This window comes from Trachypithecus francoisi, unplaced genomic scaffold (genome assembly GCF_009764315.1).
Source record: "Trachypithecus francoisi isolate TF-2019V2 unplaced genomic scaffold, Tfra_2.0 Lachesis_group18, whole genome shotgun sequence".
Lineage (NCBI taxonomy): Eukaryota > Metazoa > Chordata > Mammalia > Primates > Cercopithecidae > Trachypithecus > Trachypithecus francoisi.
This window is the reverse complement of record NW_022681463.1, coordinates 48,127,249-48,146,740: the sequence shown is the minus strand read 5'-3', so window position 1 is coordinate 48,146,740 and position 19,492 is coordinate 48,127,249. Positions and strand designations below refer to the sequence as shown.

General features: G+C 33.9%; 1 long non-coding RNA gene across 1 annotated transcript in view; it reads left to right on the top strand.

Annotated features, from left to right (window-relative positions):
* The first annotated feature begins 638 nt into the window (after nt 1-638).
* Nucleotides 639-19,492, top strand: part of LOC117063709 — a 138,692-nt gene continuing 119,838 nt past the window's right edge. Inside the window, exons 1-2 of the long non-coding RNA XR_004429043.1 lie at nt 639-845; nt 14,640-14,756. This is a non-coding gene — a long non-coding RNA (uncharacterized LOC117063709). The remainder of the gene's footprint in view (nt 846-14,639; nt 14,757-19,492) is intronic.

The following is a 19,492-nucleotide window of genomic DNA, read 5'->3' as shown; positions in this document are numbered from 1 at the left end:
TTACATTCCAATGTCTCTTGTGACTTTTAAAAGCTTTACTATCACATTGTTGCTTCCAAGTTCTTCTTTTGCTTTCTTTTTCCACATCTAAGATTTTTCTTCAGTATTTCATGACTGATGACTCATTGTTCAGATGTGAGAGTGAGGCACTAACATATTTGAAGTTGTGTGTGTCTGGATGGAGAGAGGACTTGTTTAATGTGTGGCCCTCTCTCTAGGCTGATTGGGCAGGGTCCTTGTAATTTTAGAGGACCCTCAGGTTTAGTACCCAGAGAGTTGTTTTGTTTTGTTTTGTTTTGGTTTTGGTTTTGGTTTTTTTTTTTCCCCTAGAGTAATATAACTGCTGCAGAACTTTCTTCTTAGTTCATCTAAGTCCAGGTTCTTGTCACACAACCAGGAAAGATTAGGCTCACAGACTCATAGAAGGGTGAGGAGTGAAATTTTTGGGGCAGAAAGGATAAAGGAAAAATAACTCTCAGCAAAGCTAGAGAGAATCTAGCTAGTAGGTTTTCCATCTCACAGATTGAATCCCAGGTCACCATGCAGGAACTGAAGAGGTCAGGCTCCTCCCACTGTGAATAGCATGAACTTCCTGAAGCTCCACCCTGTCTTCCCAGTGCATAGGTGGGCATTGTTCAGAGAGAATTAGTCAGGAAAGGGCAGGCTTCATCTAGGACCAGCAATCCAGTTTTTCAGCCTTCAAGCTGTTTTAGGCTTGAAGGCAGGGTTTCACCAGGGATCCTTGGCTGTCTCCTGACTCCATCATAAATTCCCCCAGAAAGAAGTTCAGCAATCACCTGCCTAGAAGTTGTAAAAGTAGCTAAGAAGATCTGGGAGGAAAGCAGGTGAGTCACAATCAGCTATATAATTTGGGGAACCCCTTGTTCAAAAATTACAAATGTCGAGACAGCAAGAACAGAATATTGAACCAAGACCGGGATTTTTCTAAGTATGAGCCCTGTATGACTACACATGTTGCTCACTTACGAAGTCAGCTGTGGGGGAAACAAGCTGGGGGCATACTTCTCATTATTCAGTATGCGGACTGTCAGATATAGTCATGTACTGTATAGTGACTTTTTAATCCCATAAGATTATAACATAGCATATATAGAAACCTGATATATGGCACTTGATATTGGTATTGCAAATTAAGTAGGAGAAATAATTGATATTCATTAATTGTGCTGGGACATTTTGTTTTTCATATAAACTTATCTATCTATCTATCTATCTATCTATCTATCTATCTATCTATACACCATCTTGATTTGTGTAAGTATACTCTATGATGTTTGCATAACAACATAATCACCTGAGGATGCATTTTTCAGAACATATCCCCATCTTAAGCAATGCATTACTGTAATCCTTATGTTGACTAGAAACTGATGCTGGACACATCAAAGTTTCTCTACTCCATCTCTCCAGAGATAGCTCTCCTGTCCCCTACTAGCAAGAACCAAGAACAGTATTCTGGCTATCCTGGGAGGGTAGTGGGGAAACGGTTCTGAGGCCTACTGTTCCCTATAAAGACTTACAATAAATTATCCTGGTTTCAGTCTCAGATAAATGTCTTCACTGCATTTAATCATAAATTGAAGATGTTCATGAAAAAAAACTGAATTACAAAAGGTTTGAAAACATTTTAAAAATATGTTTTAATATTTCAGTTTACCTTAAGAGACTTTAATATATGGTGAGTTCTCATTATGTATGGTAGTTATGTTTTGTAAAGTCACAGAGAATAGTAAATTATTTAATAAACACTGAGCCATTGCTCGGAGGGGAATTACTGTCTATTCATATACTTATACATATTTCATATAGATTATACTTATAAATCCTAAAAGCAACTTACCTGGTAGATTCGATTTTCTTTATTTTACAAAAAAGGAAACAAAATGTAAATGTTTTAAGAGACTGGGCTAAGGCTTCCCACTAACAGCTGCCAGAATAGAGATTCAGATTCTCTCTTCCTGCCCCAAGAGCAGAAGTCTATTGTCCTCTACTGTCTTTATCCTCTGGTCATCTCTGCATAAGAAATAAAACAGAAAGGCAAGCTTCATCTTTTATCTACCTCCTTTCCTTGCAGTTTGTATGTCTGCAAATAGCTGCAAAAGTGTCACCAGAATTGGTTCTGAGGTTACAAATATATTTTAGCAAGTAGGCAAATTTGCAAATATAGAATCTGTGAATAATGAAGATTCATTGTACATTTTTATTCTCCACAAAGATTCCAAAGTGTATAATAGTCCATACATTTGTGTTACTTTGATATCTTATTGTTGTTATTGTTGTTACTCTTGTGTTTGCCACAGCACATCAGTTGACAAATCATTAAATGTGAAATCCTTGGTCAGCAGACTTTCAAACAAATCTCTTTGTCTTAAAATTGTCAAAACTGTGCACTAAAAAGTGTCATTTAAAATGCTGCAGGAGGCCGGGAGCAGTAGCTCACGCCTGTAATCCCATTATTTTGGGAGGTCAAAGCAGGCAGATAACCTGTGGTCAGGAGTTCTAGACCAGCCTAGCCAACATGGTGAAACCTTGTCTCTACTAAAAATACAAAAATTACTTGGGTGTTCTGGCGCGTGCCTGTAATCCCAGCTACTCAGGGGGCCTGAGGCAGGAGAATCGCTTGAACCTGGGAGATTGCAGTGAGCTGAGCGTGTGCCACTGCATTCCAGCCTGGGCGACTGACTGAGACTCACCTCAAAAAAAAAAAAGAAAAAAAGAAAAAGAAAAATAATAATAAATGAAATACTGCAGGAATCCCTTTGATGCTGAAATGATGATCTAAATATGAATAAGAATAGGCACAGATTAAGAAGTTGGTTATTCAACAATTATTTTTATTTTTTATCATTTTATATTTTTCTTAGTCTGCTAGCTAGGAAAATATTCAGTGATTGTATGTTAATGAAATAGTTCTGACATTTTGATGGAAGGTTAAAAATAGAAAAAAAAAATCTCAATTCCTCAAAATATTTGTAGTATTTATTTTGGACATGCAAAGCACTTTTTAGCTAGAAAATGCAAATATATATATATATATAGCTTACAGACTAGTTGTGGGGACTTATGCCTCTAATTTCAACACTTTGGAAGACTGAGACAGAAGGATCGATTGAGTCCAGGAGTTCAAGACCAGTCTGGGCAACATAAGGAGACCTCGTCTATACCAAAAATTAAAAAAAATTAGTTGGGCATAGTTTGGCATGCCCTATAGTCCCAGCTTCTTGGGAGGCTGAAGCTGGAGAACGGCTTGAGCCAGGAAGGTCAAGGCTGCAGTAAGCCATGATTCCAACACTGCACTCCAGTCTGGGTGGAAGAGTAAAACTCTGTCTCAATAAATAAACAAACAAACAAATAAATAAATAAGTACAAAGAATAAAGCTTACAACATTAGCACTATTGTTTAAAGTATATAAGAAGACTTTGGCCAAAATTTTGTATTTGCTTTTTAAATTTTAATTGAGAAACTTGGGTGGAGATTTTTTTTTCCAGTGCATAAATTTGAGTGAATCAAAATGTGTTTGTCTCATCTTAAAAATTTAATCAGACTTACATGTTTGAGAACAACATAAACAATAAAGCCAAGTAGTCAATAATACTAGATTGTTAGTCATTTGATTAAAACTGATAGCTACAAAATCAAACCCATCATTATTTCTAAAAAGTACTAGAGTTATTAGCTTTCTACTGATTATTTGTTCATTGTTGCATATTTAAGTACCACAGAATAGCAAGAAAATAAGAAAAATCATTCCAAATCATACAAACTATATCTGTGCTAACAATATGCAACTGCAAAAATAAAACCAGCTAGTGAGCAAAAAAAAAAAAAAGAAAAAAAGAAAAATAAAAATAATAATAAATGAAATACTGCAGGAATCCCTTTGATGCTGAAATGATGATCTAAATATGAATAAGAATAGGCACAGATTAAGAAGTTGGTTATTCAACAATTATTTTTATTTTTTATCATTTTATATTTTTCTTAGTCTGCTAGCTAGGAAAATATTCAGTGATTGTATGTTAATGAAATAGTTCTGACATTTTGATGGAAGGTTAAAAATAGAAAAAAAAAATCTCAATTCCTCAAAATATTTGTAGTATTTATTTTGGACATGCAAAGCACTTTTTAGCTAGAAAATGCAAATATATATATATATATAGCTTACAGACTAGTTGTGGGGACTTATGCCTCTAATTTCAACACTTTGGAAGACTGAGACAGAAGGATCGATTGAGTCCAGGAGTTCAAGACCAGTCTGGGCAACATAAGGAGACCTCGTCTATACCAAAAATTAAAAAAAATTAGTTGGGCATAGTTTGGCATGCCCTATAGTCCCAGCTTCTTGGAGGCTGAAGCTGGAGAACGGCTTGAGCCAGGAAGGTCAAGGCTGCAGTAAGCCATGATTCCAACACTGCACTCCAGTCTGGGTGGAAGAGTAAAACTCTGTCTCAATAAATAAACAACAAACAAATAAATAAATAAGTACAAAGAATAAAGCTTACAACATTAGCACTATTGTTTAAAGTATATAAGAAGACTTTGGCCAAAATTTTGTATTTGCTTTTTAAATTTTAATTGAGAAACTTGGGTGGAGATTTTTTTTTCCAGTGCATAAATTTGAGTGAATCAAAATGTGTTTGTCTCATCTTAAAAATTTAATCAGACTTACATGTTTGAGAACAACATAAACAATAAAGCCAAGTAGTCAATAATACTAGATTGTTAGTCATTTGATTAAAACTGATAGCTACAAAATCAAACCCATCATTATTTCTAAAAAGTACTAGAGTTATTAGCTTTCTACTGATTATTTGTTCATTGTTGCATATTTAAGTACCACAGAATAGCAAGAAAATAAGAAAAATCATTCCAAATCATACAAACTATATCTGTGCTAACAATATGCAACTGCAAAAATAAAACCAGCTAGTGAGCAAAATAAAAAAAAAAAAAAAGGCTTCTTTCTCATAGAAAATTGTATAAGTTTAGCAATCTTATGTCATCCAAGAATGGCATTTACATAATAAAAATTACTTTATATTTTCTATCACGTATATCTTTTGATCTAATTTATCACTGCAATTGATAAATCTCAAGATGAAAGTTTGTTCTGTTAAAATACACACTTTTTTTGTATGTTGTTACAACTATCAGAACTGTTGTTTACATTTTCATAGGCCAACTTTTCTTAAATTCTCATAAACACTGACACTTAAATCTACCTTTATGTTTTATAATAATGTGGGAGATAAATGATTTACTTTTTACTTAATTACCAGGGAAGTTGAATGTTTTTCAGGTAGTTAATTAGCTTGCTTTTGATATTTTTATACTAATATAAATGTCTCTTTTGTGAGTTTCCTTTGTAAGTGTTTTATCCATGTTTCATTTTTATTGGCTTTTTCACCTTCAGTTTTTATTTCATATATCTAAAAAATAATTTCCTACATTGTTGTTTGCCTTTCATTTTTTTCCACAATATATGTTTTATAGAAAGTGTATGCTAATTACATTCTTTTTTTGGATGCTGAGATATTATGGAATACATCTTAAAAGTCTCTCTGCCGGCGCGGTAGCTCATGCCTGTAATCCCATCACTTTGGGAGGCTGAGGTGGGCTGATCATGAGGTCGGGAGATCGAGACCATCCTGGCCAACATGGTGAAACCTCATCTCTACTAAAAATAAAAAAAAATAGCTGGGCGTGGTGGCGCGTGTAATCCCAGCTACTGGGAAGGCTGAGGCAGGAAAATACCTTGAACCAAGGAGTCGGAGGTCACCTTGTACTACTTATTAAAATTTTAAGTCTAGAAATTAAATATACGACTATAATAAGCTCTGAAATATAGAAGTAAAATAGTAAAAGTTATATTGTTTCATGCAAAATAGTAAATAATACTTTAGAATACTACTTGGTTTCGCTAAAATTTTTCTAAACTTCCAGGTAGTAGATCAAATTTGTCACACTCTAAATACCAAATATATGTCAATTTGAGAAGCATATTGAAATTTGGGCATTGAAATTTAATTATCATTTTGTCATTTGAAGTTCAAAAGAGATAGCTTTATGTTATTACTTTCTAATAGGGTAAAGGCCCATTCGTTTTTTCTAAAAGTATTTAATTCCTCCTAAGTTGGCTATATCTTCCCCTCCTCATTTTCCCTGTGAAGTAGGATGTGAGCTCCCAAATCTCACCATTGATTCGATAATTTACTTTGTTTTCCCTGTGATGCCCCCTGCCCATGAAAAATGTTTCTACCTTTTCTCCTACTAATCTGCCTTTTGTCAGATTATTTCATAGACCTAGTTACTGAACCTCAGAGCATAAAGAGAAAGCACTTCCCTTCTCTACAGCTCTCCATGTTATAATTAATAATCTACTGTTATTGAGTCATTGTACCCTAGAACTTAAATTATAATAAAAAAAAACCTGAATTGTTTTCTATTATAAATATCAAAGAATTAAATATATAATGTTTTCACATATTTCTGTTATTTTATTAATGTACATTTTTAGAACTATAATGCTTTTCCTTAAAGGATAAAAACACTCTGATTGTCTTAACATATTTTGCTAGATTACATTCAAAAGTGTGCTCCAATTTTCTTTTAGTATGTTGTCTGCAAAAGCAAATGTGGTGCTAAAATTACATGTAAAAAAAGTCTTTGCATATCCTAAATTTGAAAATAATTTAGATTTAACATAAATTCTCATTGAACAAAATTTTTTTTCTGAAAGCAAAAGAAAATTTGTGGCCTTTAGGTTATAGCAGTGATTGTCAACCTCAGCACTCTTGACATGCTGGGCCATAGGTTTCTTCTGTGGGTGCTGTCCTGTTCACTGTTTGGTGTTTAATATAATAGCATCCTTGGCCTATTCTCCCTGCACTCCAGTATCATCTGACCCCTCTCTAGTTGTAACAACAAAAAGTACCTCCAGGCATGGCCAAAAATCCCCTGGGGGTCAAAGTTGTCCCTTCCTCTCTGACAATCACTTCATTTTAGAGAAAAGGGCTCACAGACACATTACATTCAGAAACTTATCAAATAGTGAGTAAACAAAGCATTTTATGCAGTCACAGAATACATAGGATGACGTGTATACATGCACATCTCAGTGCATTTTATATTTAGGTCATATGTTAACTACTATTTTACAAAAATATTTTCCCCATATCTGTTAAATTTATTCCTTAATTAACTAAATATGAAAATCATAGCCAACTGAGAAAGTTGTTTTATATTCACACGGTTTATACTGATATATTATAAAATTATACTATAAAATTGATATACATTATAAAATTAAGAGTATACATATTAAAATATGTGATTTAATATTTTAACTCAGAATGACTGAAAGCAATTAATTGTGTTTGGAGGAGGGAGAGTGCTATCAAAATAATGGGACTCCATAAATGTCATGTTCAAATAATGTCATGTGGAAGTCAATGATAATTGACTTTGCATAGGGAATAATAACTCTCTTTCATCTCTAGAGAACTGAACATGTCTTTAATACCTTTCTGTTAATGAACATGGGGTAAGATAATTTTCAAAGTAAATATACAGCCAAAATTGTAAGTAGCAATGGCATTAAAAAATTTATACAATATTTCAATGGAATGTAGTTTGTAATAACTTATTTCTTCCTGCTTTCTTCCTGTTTTAGCACTTAATAAATTTCTTATAAAAAATTATGTTTTACTGAATTAATTTCAGAAAATCAACAACCTTTCCAAAAACTTGAGTGTAAAAGTTTTTGAGTAGCTTTTTCATTGGATTGTGATTACTTTGTCAAAAACTGTCCATCAATAAGAAAATCTGTGATAACTGCAGTGTGCTTCAATATTAATACCTTTGTCAAAATCCATATTACAACTATAAGTTTCTACAAAATAGTTTAGTTCCCTCTCTGTTTTTTTAATCTTCTTTAAATAAAATAGACTTTAGAGATAATGTAAACCATCCCTCCAATTTTATAAATTAATGAATTAAAGCCTTTCTAACTGAGTGTCATGCACATTGTCACACAGCCAGATAGAAGCAGTAGAATTCTTCAACTTTAAAAAGTTGTAGGCTGGGCCCAGTGGCTCATGCCTGTAATCCCAGCACTTTGGGAGGCCGAGGCAGGTGGATCACCTGAGGTCAGGAGTTCGAGACCAGCTTGGCCAACATGGAGATACCCTGTCTCTATTAAAAATACAAAAATTAGTCAGGTGTGGTGGCACGTGCCTGTAATCCCAGCTACTCGGGAGGCTGAGGCAGGAGAATTGCTTGAAACCGGGAGGCAGAGGTTTCCATGAGCCGAGATTGCACCATCGCACTCTAGCCTAGGCAACAAAAGCGAAACTCCATCGCCAAAAAAAAAAAAAAAAAAGTACAAAATTATAGTCTTGTATTTTAAGCTTAATTAAATATTTATAGAAAACCTACTTTCCTTGAAAATCAATGGCACCTAATAAATTTGTCCATTTGAAGATCAAGTAAAGACAGAGAAAAGTAATGTCTTTCTTACTGTAAGAATTCAAAAATCATTTTGGTCAATAATAGAAAGTCAGGATCATAGATTATATTCTGATGTGATAAAGTGAACATTACAGATATTGTTAAGTTGTTAATATACATAGCTTTATAAAGCTTTATAGCTTTAATAAAATAATTATTTTAAAAATTATTTTTGTATTTACTGTGAATTTGCAACTTTTTATGAGTATTTTGGTACTATTATCTCTAAGTTCCCAAGAACTCTTTCTGTGGCATCATATATAACTTTCTACATCCTTTCCAAAATTTTCAATTAGTAATAACTTACTAGTTTCTGAAATAGAACTTCAAAATTAATGGTAAGGCAATCATGTTAACTGAATTGAACATGTTTGATTCCATTTTATGAATATTTCCTTAAGTCCTTCTAATATTATGAAAGGACATAAACTGAAGAATATTATCATTTTATTTCTACAGTATAAATGCTTTGTTTTTTAGAGTCTGAGATACTAAAAGCTTTTCCTCTGAAAGCACTGTGGAGAAAAAGTAATGTCTTCATTTTAAATCTGACTATTTCAGCATACAGATTCAATTTACGCATATAATCCATATAAGACAGCCTTATTTTGAGTCCATCACATTGTGTGTCAGTAATAAATATAAGTATTCGTTTTGAAGTATTTTTTAATGTATGAAAACCAGGATAGTATCCCATACTTTAGGATTTTTCTCCCTTGTGCAGAACGAGATCTAGTGTTTTTTGAACTCAAGGCTTGTGTTGCTGTGTTATTTCAGAAAAAGCTCAGCTGGTGCTTGTCCAGTGGGATGATCTGGCATAGAATAGTATTAAAAAGAAACCACGACATGCTATCTTAAACACTGATAGACAAAAAAGACAACAACATTTGTTGGTTTCTCTTTTATACATATTCAAATCAAAGCAATGTATTCTTTCTCAGATATAGAATTATACTTTAATCATATCTTTGACAATGCTTTCTTTCTCATCTCATCAAAAATCATTCTTCTTAATTTAATCTAGCACTATATCTGGTTTGAAGTTAAAATATCCACCATCTTAAGATACTTACTTAGTTGTAAGAATATCCTCTTATTCCTCTCTTACCAGCACATATGAATAAATTTTAAAATTTTAGTAACAAAATATAAATATAATATTTTAATTATAAACATGGCTTCTTTAAACTTTTTTAAAACTGTGGTGATGCATTTATAGTATTTGTAAAAATATGATAAATCTTATAAATGTTCTTCTTAAATTATACTGGTGTTAGAAGTATAGTTGTATAGATCACCATGAAAAGAGGACTAGACAGAACCGTAAAAGAGGCTCATGCATTATATATTGAATTCTCGTTTGGTAATTGGTATGGTTTGGCTCCAAGTCCCCGCCTTAATCTCATCTTGAGTTGTAATTTCTATGTGCTGAGGGAGGGAGATTACTGGATCATGGGGGCAGTTCCCCCTGCTGTTCTCATGATAGTGAGTGAGTTCTCATGAATTCACTTTTATAAGTGTTTGACAGTTCCTTCTTCACACACTCTCTCTTGCCCACCACCATGTAAGACATGCCTGCTTCCCCTTCCACCATGATTCTAAGTTTCCTGAGGCTTCCCTAGTAATATGGAAATGTGAGTCAATCAAACCTCTTTTCTTTATAAATTGCCCAGTCTCAGGGTATTTTTTATAGCAATGTGAAAATGGGCTAATACACTAATATTTTTTACACATATTATTATATTTAATTTTTACAAAAATGTTTTAAGAAAAATATTATATATGTTAATGGAGAAGGAAAACAAAGGTATCTAGAAGTTGACTATACATACAAATAAACAGGGTTAGGAAGATTTGGTTCCAGAATACAAATCAAAGAAATTACCATTTTGAAACTTAGCATGACTTCCAGATAGAATCTTGAAGGATAATGGTGAAGAATAAAAAGAATAAGATTGGAACATACAAGAAAAAGGATCAATTAAGAGGAATGCAAGAAAGGATTTAAGACATTAGATAGCAAAAGTTAAATTTGATTAAAATATTTTCACATGACAAAAGTTTTAAAAATAATCTTGAGAGTTATAAGAAAAATAAATCTATTTTAGTTAGAATCAAAGAAAGTTGTCATGGCTTAGATAGGGTGAGAAGGCAGTTGGTGAAATTATCAAATTTCTCAGGGGACTTCGGCTACCAGGCTGTTCCTAACATAAATTCTGTAACAAGTTTGAAGAAGCAGTTGTCTGAAGAGGACACTAAACATATTAGGACATATAGAACAACTAGAAAGAATCGGGCATGTCAAAAGGGAGCATGGCAGATTAACCTGATTTGACATTAGGTGTCTACTAAGTCTAACATAATTGGACTTACTCCACCTTTAAAGAATCTCTATAAATGCACTTGATAAATAAAATGTCAAGTAAGTAGCATCTATAGTTATATTATTCAGACTCCAGTAGGAAAGAGATCACACACTGATATATAAGGATGCTGTGTATCATTAATTTTTCAGCCAAAATAAAACTTTTAAAGGTTTATACAGAGTGTATGGTATCCACAAAGGACCATGCAGTAGTTTAGGACTAGTGGTAGCAAACTTCTCACCAACCCTAAGCTTAAAAACTCAAGAGCAGAGAAAGTTTAATGGAAACTATATGAAGAAAAATCTGTCTTAAAAGGAACAGTGGTGTTTATTTCAGTGACAAGGCCACCAAAGTGGCCCCTGAGGGAGATGTACTCTGTGGAATAAACAGTCTAACTTTCTCTGTTCCTCCCTTCTTCTTTGGTGGCTTCCCATTGGTGGAACCCAACTGGAAGTCTAAAGCAAGGGATATAACCTACACAGGCAAAAAGCATGATTAAGGTGCAGAGGAACCAAGAATACAAATGGAAGGTATCTAACCCAGTAACTCAGCCATAGCCATGTCTTCTCTAAATGCTGTTAGATACTCTTACTTTATCTCTGCATTTTCTGGATAACACTTTCATATCTTTTCTTTTCTCCAAAATTTCTTATGCCTTATGTCCAATCTTCATTTTCAGCTGTTTACTTAATTTCTCTGAGAAAATAGGAGCAATCAAAGAGAGTTTTCCTTAGCTCCCAGTCTCACAAATATCCCCTTACCAGCATAAATCTATATGCTCTGCCTTTTTAAATCACAATTGATAATCTGAAGCCAAATTATTCATTTGTACATTAGATTTCATGTACAGCATTAGTGTCTACTCAAGCATATCACTCTAAAAACCATAATTTTTTTTCTGCATCATAAATTTTACCTCATATTTAATCCTTTTCATGGACATACTAAGATAGAGCTAAATTTTTAATTAAGAAAAACCCTCTACTAATTGTAGGGAGATATTCTTCATGGGTCAATTACATTTGTGCACATCTTGCAAAGAGAGGTACTAACTATTCTTGGTTTCAGATGATCTTTTCAATGATATTTGTATAGGATATTTGTATAGGAATCAGCCATAGACAATAGACTTAGTGTCTCCTGCTAAGCCAAGGAGAACTTTCTTTCATCCCAGTACAAAAAAACTCAGGTGAGTGTCAGGGTATTTATTCCACAGAGTACATCTTCCTCAGGGGCCACTTTGGTGGCCTCATCATTTAAACGAAAGCCATTGCTCCTCTTAAGAGAGTATTTTCTTCATTATAGTTTCATTGACCCTTTTCTATCCTTGGCTTTTCAGGCTAAGGGTAGATAAAAAGTTTCCTAAACTGAGGCATATTCTTCTGTAACTCACCCCACTGCATATGGAAGTTGGGGTTCACAGAAAAGACATTAAAATGCTAAAACTCTGGCTACTTCTGGCTAGTGCTGTAAATAATAAACTTTCATCTCTGACCCAGTTGTCTTAAGTTTTCTACCACCATTCATGAAACTACAGTAAACTAAATTGTTAGATTAAAAAGCAAGCCAAATTGTTAGATTATAATGAAAATAGACCCTTTACTGACATCAATCCCATTTTTCTACTACACAATTCTTTACAGCAAGACTCCTGGAAAATATTGCCTATATTTGTTATCTCAAATTGCACTTCTCCCATTCTATTCTGATTGTCACTCATCTGCTTCTGTTAAAGTTTGATTGTAAATGTGCTTAACTCAATAGTTAATTCATAGGTCTCATTTTACATTATCTATAACCAATATTGGATGCTTTTGATCACCTTTTCCTTCAGTTGGAAGCTCTTTCTTTGCTCAGTTTCTAAAACAATACCATGATGATTTTTGTTCTCGCACGCTGGATGTTTCTTCTCAGTATCTTTTGCAGATTTCTCCTCATCTTTGCAGTCTGCTGAGAATCCAGCCCTTAAGATTAAAAAGGTTGGCACTGAAGCATTTCCCATTGCTTTCTACTTACACTCCTTTGACTATTTCTCTTAGTAATATGACTTTAATTATCTATAGACACTGACAGTAGCACATTTACATGTACATCCCAGAAATTTCTCTTTTAACTTCACACTCATATCCAACTGCTTGAAACATTCACTTGAAAGTAAAATTGTCATAGCAAACTTAACGTGTCAAAAATGAAACTACTTTTTTTCTCCTCTAAGCCTATCCCTTTCACAACCTTTAATTCTATATAATGTCAACCACATCTTTAGGTTGTGCAAGCCAAGAACATTAAAATTTTCCTTCACTTCTCTCTTCTTCTCACATCACAAATCTAATCTTTCACAAATCCCTTTGTCTCTCCTTCAGGGCAGTTTAGACCTTATAACCGCTTATTATCTCTACTACTATACCTGATGTAAACCTCCATAATCTCTCATAGGGATCACTGCAATAGCTTTCTAACAGACCTTAATGCTTCTCCTCCTCTCACTAACATTTATGCTCATCACAGTAGTCAGATAAAGCCTCCTTTTCTATAAAATAAAGATCTATTGGCCAGGCACAGTGGCTCACGCCTGTAATCCAGGCACTTTGGGAGGCTGAGACGAGCAGATCACGAGGTCAGGAGTTCGAGATCAGCCTGGCCAACATCGTGAAAGCCCGTATTTACCAAAAAATACAAAAAAAAAAAAAAAAAAATTAACTGGGTGTAGTGGCGCACACCTGTAGTCCTAGCTACTCGGGAGGCTGAGGCAGGAGAATCGCTGAACCCGGGAGGCAGAGGTTACAGTGACCTGAGATTGTGCCACTGCACTTCACACTGGGTGACAGAGCAAGACTCCATCTCAAAAAAAAGAAAGAAAGAAAGAAAAAAGAATAAATAAATAATAAAGATTTATTGCTTCTGTGATAAAAGACTGCTATTGGCCTGCCAAATCAGAAAAAAATCAAGTTACAGTTACCTAGATAACTGTTTACCTCCTATTTTATCTCATATCCTCTCTAACTCACTTTGCTCAATCCACATTGGCCCCTTTGATATCCCAAAAACTTTGTAGGTACATTCCATCCTCAAGACCTTTAAACTTCCTCCAGATATCTACAAAGATTATTCCCCCATCTCTTCGGACTTGGCTCAAATGTCACCTTCTTCCTTGAACTTGCAATTCCCTGCCCCATGGTATGGCTTACATGCCTCTGTTTTCTCCCCTAGCTATTATTTCATATAATTTCCATTTTTACTTAAATTAGCAGCTATATCATAGGTTCTTTGTGGAAATATTTAGTCTTTTTTTAAGACTTCAATAATCTTGGCAGTTAGAATAATCCCTTATACAAAATTATCAAAAAAAACTCAAAATTATTTTCTTATCCTCATTACCTGTCTAAATGTGTTACTTCTATATACTGTTTTCTTGTTTTTGCAAAATCTGAGTTTGTTAAAACAATAATACAAGTATCCATTGACGAGGAGGGGGAGTGTAGGAGTGTAGATAGAAGTGTCTTTCAGAAAAGGAAAAAGAGAAAGATGTCTGATTTACAAATGGGAAGAACTCTGAAAGTTGTAATTATGGGTTGAATTGTGCACCCTAGAGCAACATATTGAAGTTATAACCACCAGTATCTGTAAATGTGACCTAATTTGGAAATAGAGTCTTTGCAGTGTAATCATATTAAGAAAAGGTCATTAGGGTGAGCCCTAATCCAATATCAGCCCAATTCACCATCCATGATTTTTGTCTTTAGAAGAAGAGGGGAAGAGAAGAGGCATAAGTAAAGAAAATTGTGTGAAAATGGAGACAAGATTGGAACGATGTGTCTACAAGTCAAGGAACAGAAGGGATTGGCAACCATCACCAGATGGTAAGAGAGGGATGGGACAGATTCTGAACATTCAGAAAGAACCAAACGTTCTGACACCATGGTTTCAGACTTCTAGCATCCAGAACTCTGAGAAAATAAATTTCTGTTAAGTCACCCTACATATGGTATTTTGTTATGGCAGGCCTAGGAATCTAATAGAGTTGTCATGTCCAAAAAGAAATTCACTATGTGTCATTATACATGGTAGATACCAAGAGAACAAAGGGAGTAGATGCCTAATCAAGTAAGTTATATTCTAGATACTAACCACCAAGTCTCACTAGCAACAATCTGGTTACTTAGTACGGCATGTGAGCAGCAGGGCTACTTTACCTGCTTGTATCCTAAAAGTGAGATGGTAAGTTTCTTGATGAAACTTCAGTGAACAAATGATTGACTGATGGACCTCCTAGAGTTTGACTCTAACTATAACCTTACTGCTTTGAAAACCTACAGAGTAGAGAGAGAATTTAAAAATCCCTTTGTAATGGTGCAAATTATTTTCTTTTTTTAAAAAACTTTTATTTCAGTTTTGGGAGTACATGTGAAGGTTTGTTATATAGGTAAACTCATGTAACTTGGGCTTGTTATACAGATTATTTTATCACCCAGGTATTAAGGCTACTACCCAATTTTTATCTTTTCTGCTTCTCTCCCTCTTCCTACCCTCCACCCACAAGTAGTCCCCAGTGTCTGTTGTTTTCTTCTTTAATGTTCCTGAGCTCCCATCATTTAGCTTCCACTTGTATGTGAGAACATGTGGTATTTGTTTGACTGTTCCTGTAATAGTTTGCTGAACATGGATAGCCTCCAGCTCCATCCATGTTCCCACAAAAGAAATAATCACATTCGTTTTTATGGCTGCATAGTATTCTGTATTGAATATGTACCACATTTTCTTTATTCAATCTGTCATTGATGTACATTTAGGTTGATTCCATGTCTTTACTATTGTGAGTAGTGCTGCAACGAATCTTTGCATCCCACGTGTCTTTACGGTAGAATGATTTCAATCACTCTGGATATATACCTAGTAATGGTATTGCTGGGTTGAATGATATTTCTGACCTTAGGTCTTTGAGGAATCGCCACACTGTCTTCCACAATGTTTTAACTATTTTACACTCCCATCAACAGTGTACAAGTATTCCCTTTTCTCCGCAACCTCACCAGCACCTGTTATTTTTTGACTTTTTAATAATAGCCATTCTGACTGGTGTGAAGTGGGTATCTTTCGATTTGCATTTCTCTAATGATCAGTGATACTGAGTTTTTTTTTTTTTTTTTTTATGTTCGTTGGCTGTATGGATGTCTTATTTTGAAAGGTGTCTATTCATGTCCTTTGCTCATTTTTTAATGAGGTTGCTTGTTTTTATCTTATAAATTTGTTTAACTTCCTTTTAGGTGCTGGATATTAGACCTTTGTTCACAACCTTGAAGTTGAATACTTGGATTTATATTTTACTTAAGTATTACTTATAAATACTTAATACACTACATAAGTAATGCTTATAAGTATTGCTTTTAAAATATGCCATGCCACATGCCCTTGATACTGACATTGAGATGCATACCTGATGCAAATGTAAAATTATCCAGATAATTGGAAGAAAATGTAATGCTGATTTTTCCCTCAATTATCTGGACATTACAAGCAAAAGTTTTATCTATGTTGCTTAGGTTTTTGCTTAAGTAATTTTTAAATTTTACTGCTGTTGAAACAGCATTGACTTTAGGTATCAAATTCATATACTTAAGACTTCATTAGTTACTTTATTATCACTTAACCTTGAATAACCTGGAATTTTTTGGGTTTCAGTTACCTCTTTAAAAATGTGAATAATAGTACCTAACTTATTAGAAATGTCTAGGCCAATAATTTAAAAGTCACCTTGATTTATTAGAAGTCTTTTTATAGTCTTATCAAAAACAAGAATTTTCAATCCAATGAATCTTCAAGTTAGCATATTATCTTTCAAGATATTTTGTGAAATATTTTCATTACTCAGGAGTTTAAAGATTTATTAAAGTATCTCAAATCACTAATTGCTACCTATGTAGTAATTTTTCTTATTAAGCACCTCTAATTGTAATAATGGCCAAGATTACTCATTTATATAAAATTACATCCACGTCATTACTTTTTGTGCTTTGTTTAAAGGATTTTATGGAGTCTCATCTAGAAAATTTGAAAGTAATATGTGGTTGAAAGCAAATAGATTAAATTCAATTTGTGTAGAGTGACTACCAAACCAGTAAAACTTGACTATAAATGATGAAGTCTATTAACTTCTTCAGAAAAAAACCTTTTTTTTTCCCCTTTTAAATAGCAGTGATTAGGTCACCTTTAAAGCACAGGACAATGGAGAAGCAAAAAGAAAAATGTTAACATCGTCTTGGGCACTGCCCAGGGGAGAATGTGCCCTGGCTTAGTAACAACTCCTTAGGTCTACACCAATAATGATGTGGTTAGAATTTTTTACTGACTTAGGCTGAATGCCACAAAAGCAGATCCTGAGACAGGGACTCATGTACAAGTGATATATTACAAGAATCTGGTAAAAGAGTATGAAAATCCTGTTAAGGATAAGAGAGAAGTTAGGATAGAATGAAATGACAAGATGAGTCTGGTTTCAGTGTGACTTTAGCTGCAGAAATTTATGCTTTAGAGTTGTCTTCCACTGAGTAAAGGGAGCTGACTTTCACAATCTCAGGGACAAAAACAACTAGAAACTTCTAGCTCTCTGCATTTGTGGGCATGGGACAGACACTCTAAAAGTTCATAAGCAATCCTCCACAGTGAGCCATAGGAATGCACTGTTGGAAGCAAATGCCCTCCAAAGTTAGAGGAGGGGGCACAAATAAACAGAAAATGGGATCTGGGAGTGTCTGGGTGAAGCATGACAATGCCTTTACCTCTCTCTCTTTTTTTTTTTTTTTTTTTTTTTTGAGACAGAGTCTAGCTCTGTCACCAGGCTGGAGTGCAGTGGCACAATCTCGGCTCATTGCAACCTCATTGGCTTACTGTAAGGCAGTGTGAGAATCACCCAAACTAAGCCCATTCACCAAGTGTGGCCTGAGAGCTGGGAGGGATTTGACTGGACTCCCTCCTGCCTGAGTTCCCAGAGCTCCTTCCTGACTGATCTGGATGTTTTAATTGTTCCCGTATGTCCCCAGCACTCAGCATGATTCATAGCATATAGTAGGATATTAATAAAAATGTGTTGATTAAACACAAAAAAAGAATAAAAATAAAACTATTTCAAAATTATTTAAATATTAAGATATACTTTGCTCTTTTGCTAAGAGTTATACTCCTAATAGTTATAAGAAAACAAAAGCCTATATATTTTCTGTGCCCATAAACTTTCCTTTCCTGTCTCATTCAAAACATTCACTTTCCTTTGAGATCTTACTTCTATAGCCCTAATTACTGAAAATGTTAAAGCATTTTAAACTAATTTTGCTTTCTTATTAAAATGTATCACACTGGTTCATATCTAACTTTTATTTCCCTGCCATTTTCAGGATAAGTTCTAATTCTGCAATTTCACATCAGCAAAAGTAAATGGAATAAAAGAAATGCATTGCATGTTTTGTTCCTAACAAATAATGACATATATTCAAACATATTCAGTTAAATGTAGTAACTAAAATTATGTGAAAAGATGTGAAATTTGCTGAATATTTTTACAGATGACAAATTTTAGGTAACTCATTTTGCTTCCTAATAAATGGAAAATAAAAGTAAAGTGATTTTTTTCAGTTATTTTCCACATGTATTATTTATTTTTATATCATTATTTTTTAAATGATCTAAGCATGACAAAAGCAAAAACTGAATATGAACATTAAAATTAAGCAAATCAATTTCCCATTAAGTCAGGTGCTACTTTTCAGTTGCAGATTTTTGACACTATTCACTTTGTCTCACCTCAGTCAGATGTTCATAATATCTACATTGTCACAATTTGTCACTCTGGAATTATTCTCGCTTCCACAGGTGTCATATAAAAGTCTTGACTCTTTCAATTTTGTGCTGTTGCTTCACATGAACTTGCATGGTTATTTTGCTTTAATACTTGACCTTGTATTATATATCTTTTTCTTTATATATCTTTGACATTTCAGTTGGACTTTGGAAAGAAGTGAGTCTGGCAATGCTCTTTTTTGTAAGTCATGTCTTTGACATTGTTCTGCCTACCGACCTACTGCTTATGTAGACTTTTCTCTGGTTCTACTCTGTTATTTTCTTACTATGTTAGAACTAACAGCCTTATTATGGCTTTTAACTTTTCACCCTGTAGTTGGTTTTATCCTTGATTGTCACTTTCCAGTAATTTTTTGGACTCACACTGATACTACGTTTAATTTTACTGAATCATCAGGTTTATATGAACTCTCTCGATTCCAGGTCTTTATTTTACATTTGCAATATGGAATGATTCAAAACATCAACAATTATTAATTATCTGTTGAATTTACTGCTGATCATGATGGAATGACATGAACTACTAGATGTACCTTCCCATTTTAAGCATGAGAAAACACAAGAAAAAAAGTATATTATGTTCTTTTATTAAAAATCGTTAGCATTGATCCTTAACAAGAGAAATTCCTAGTGTTATTCTATGTTACTTCCTAGAGGGAATCCAACAGAGTCCAGAAGGCTCCCTGAGTTGGGACAGAGTTCAGAATTCAGGGAAGCTAAGTCAGTTAGAATTTACAGAACAGAC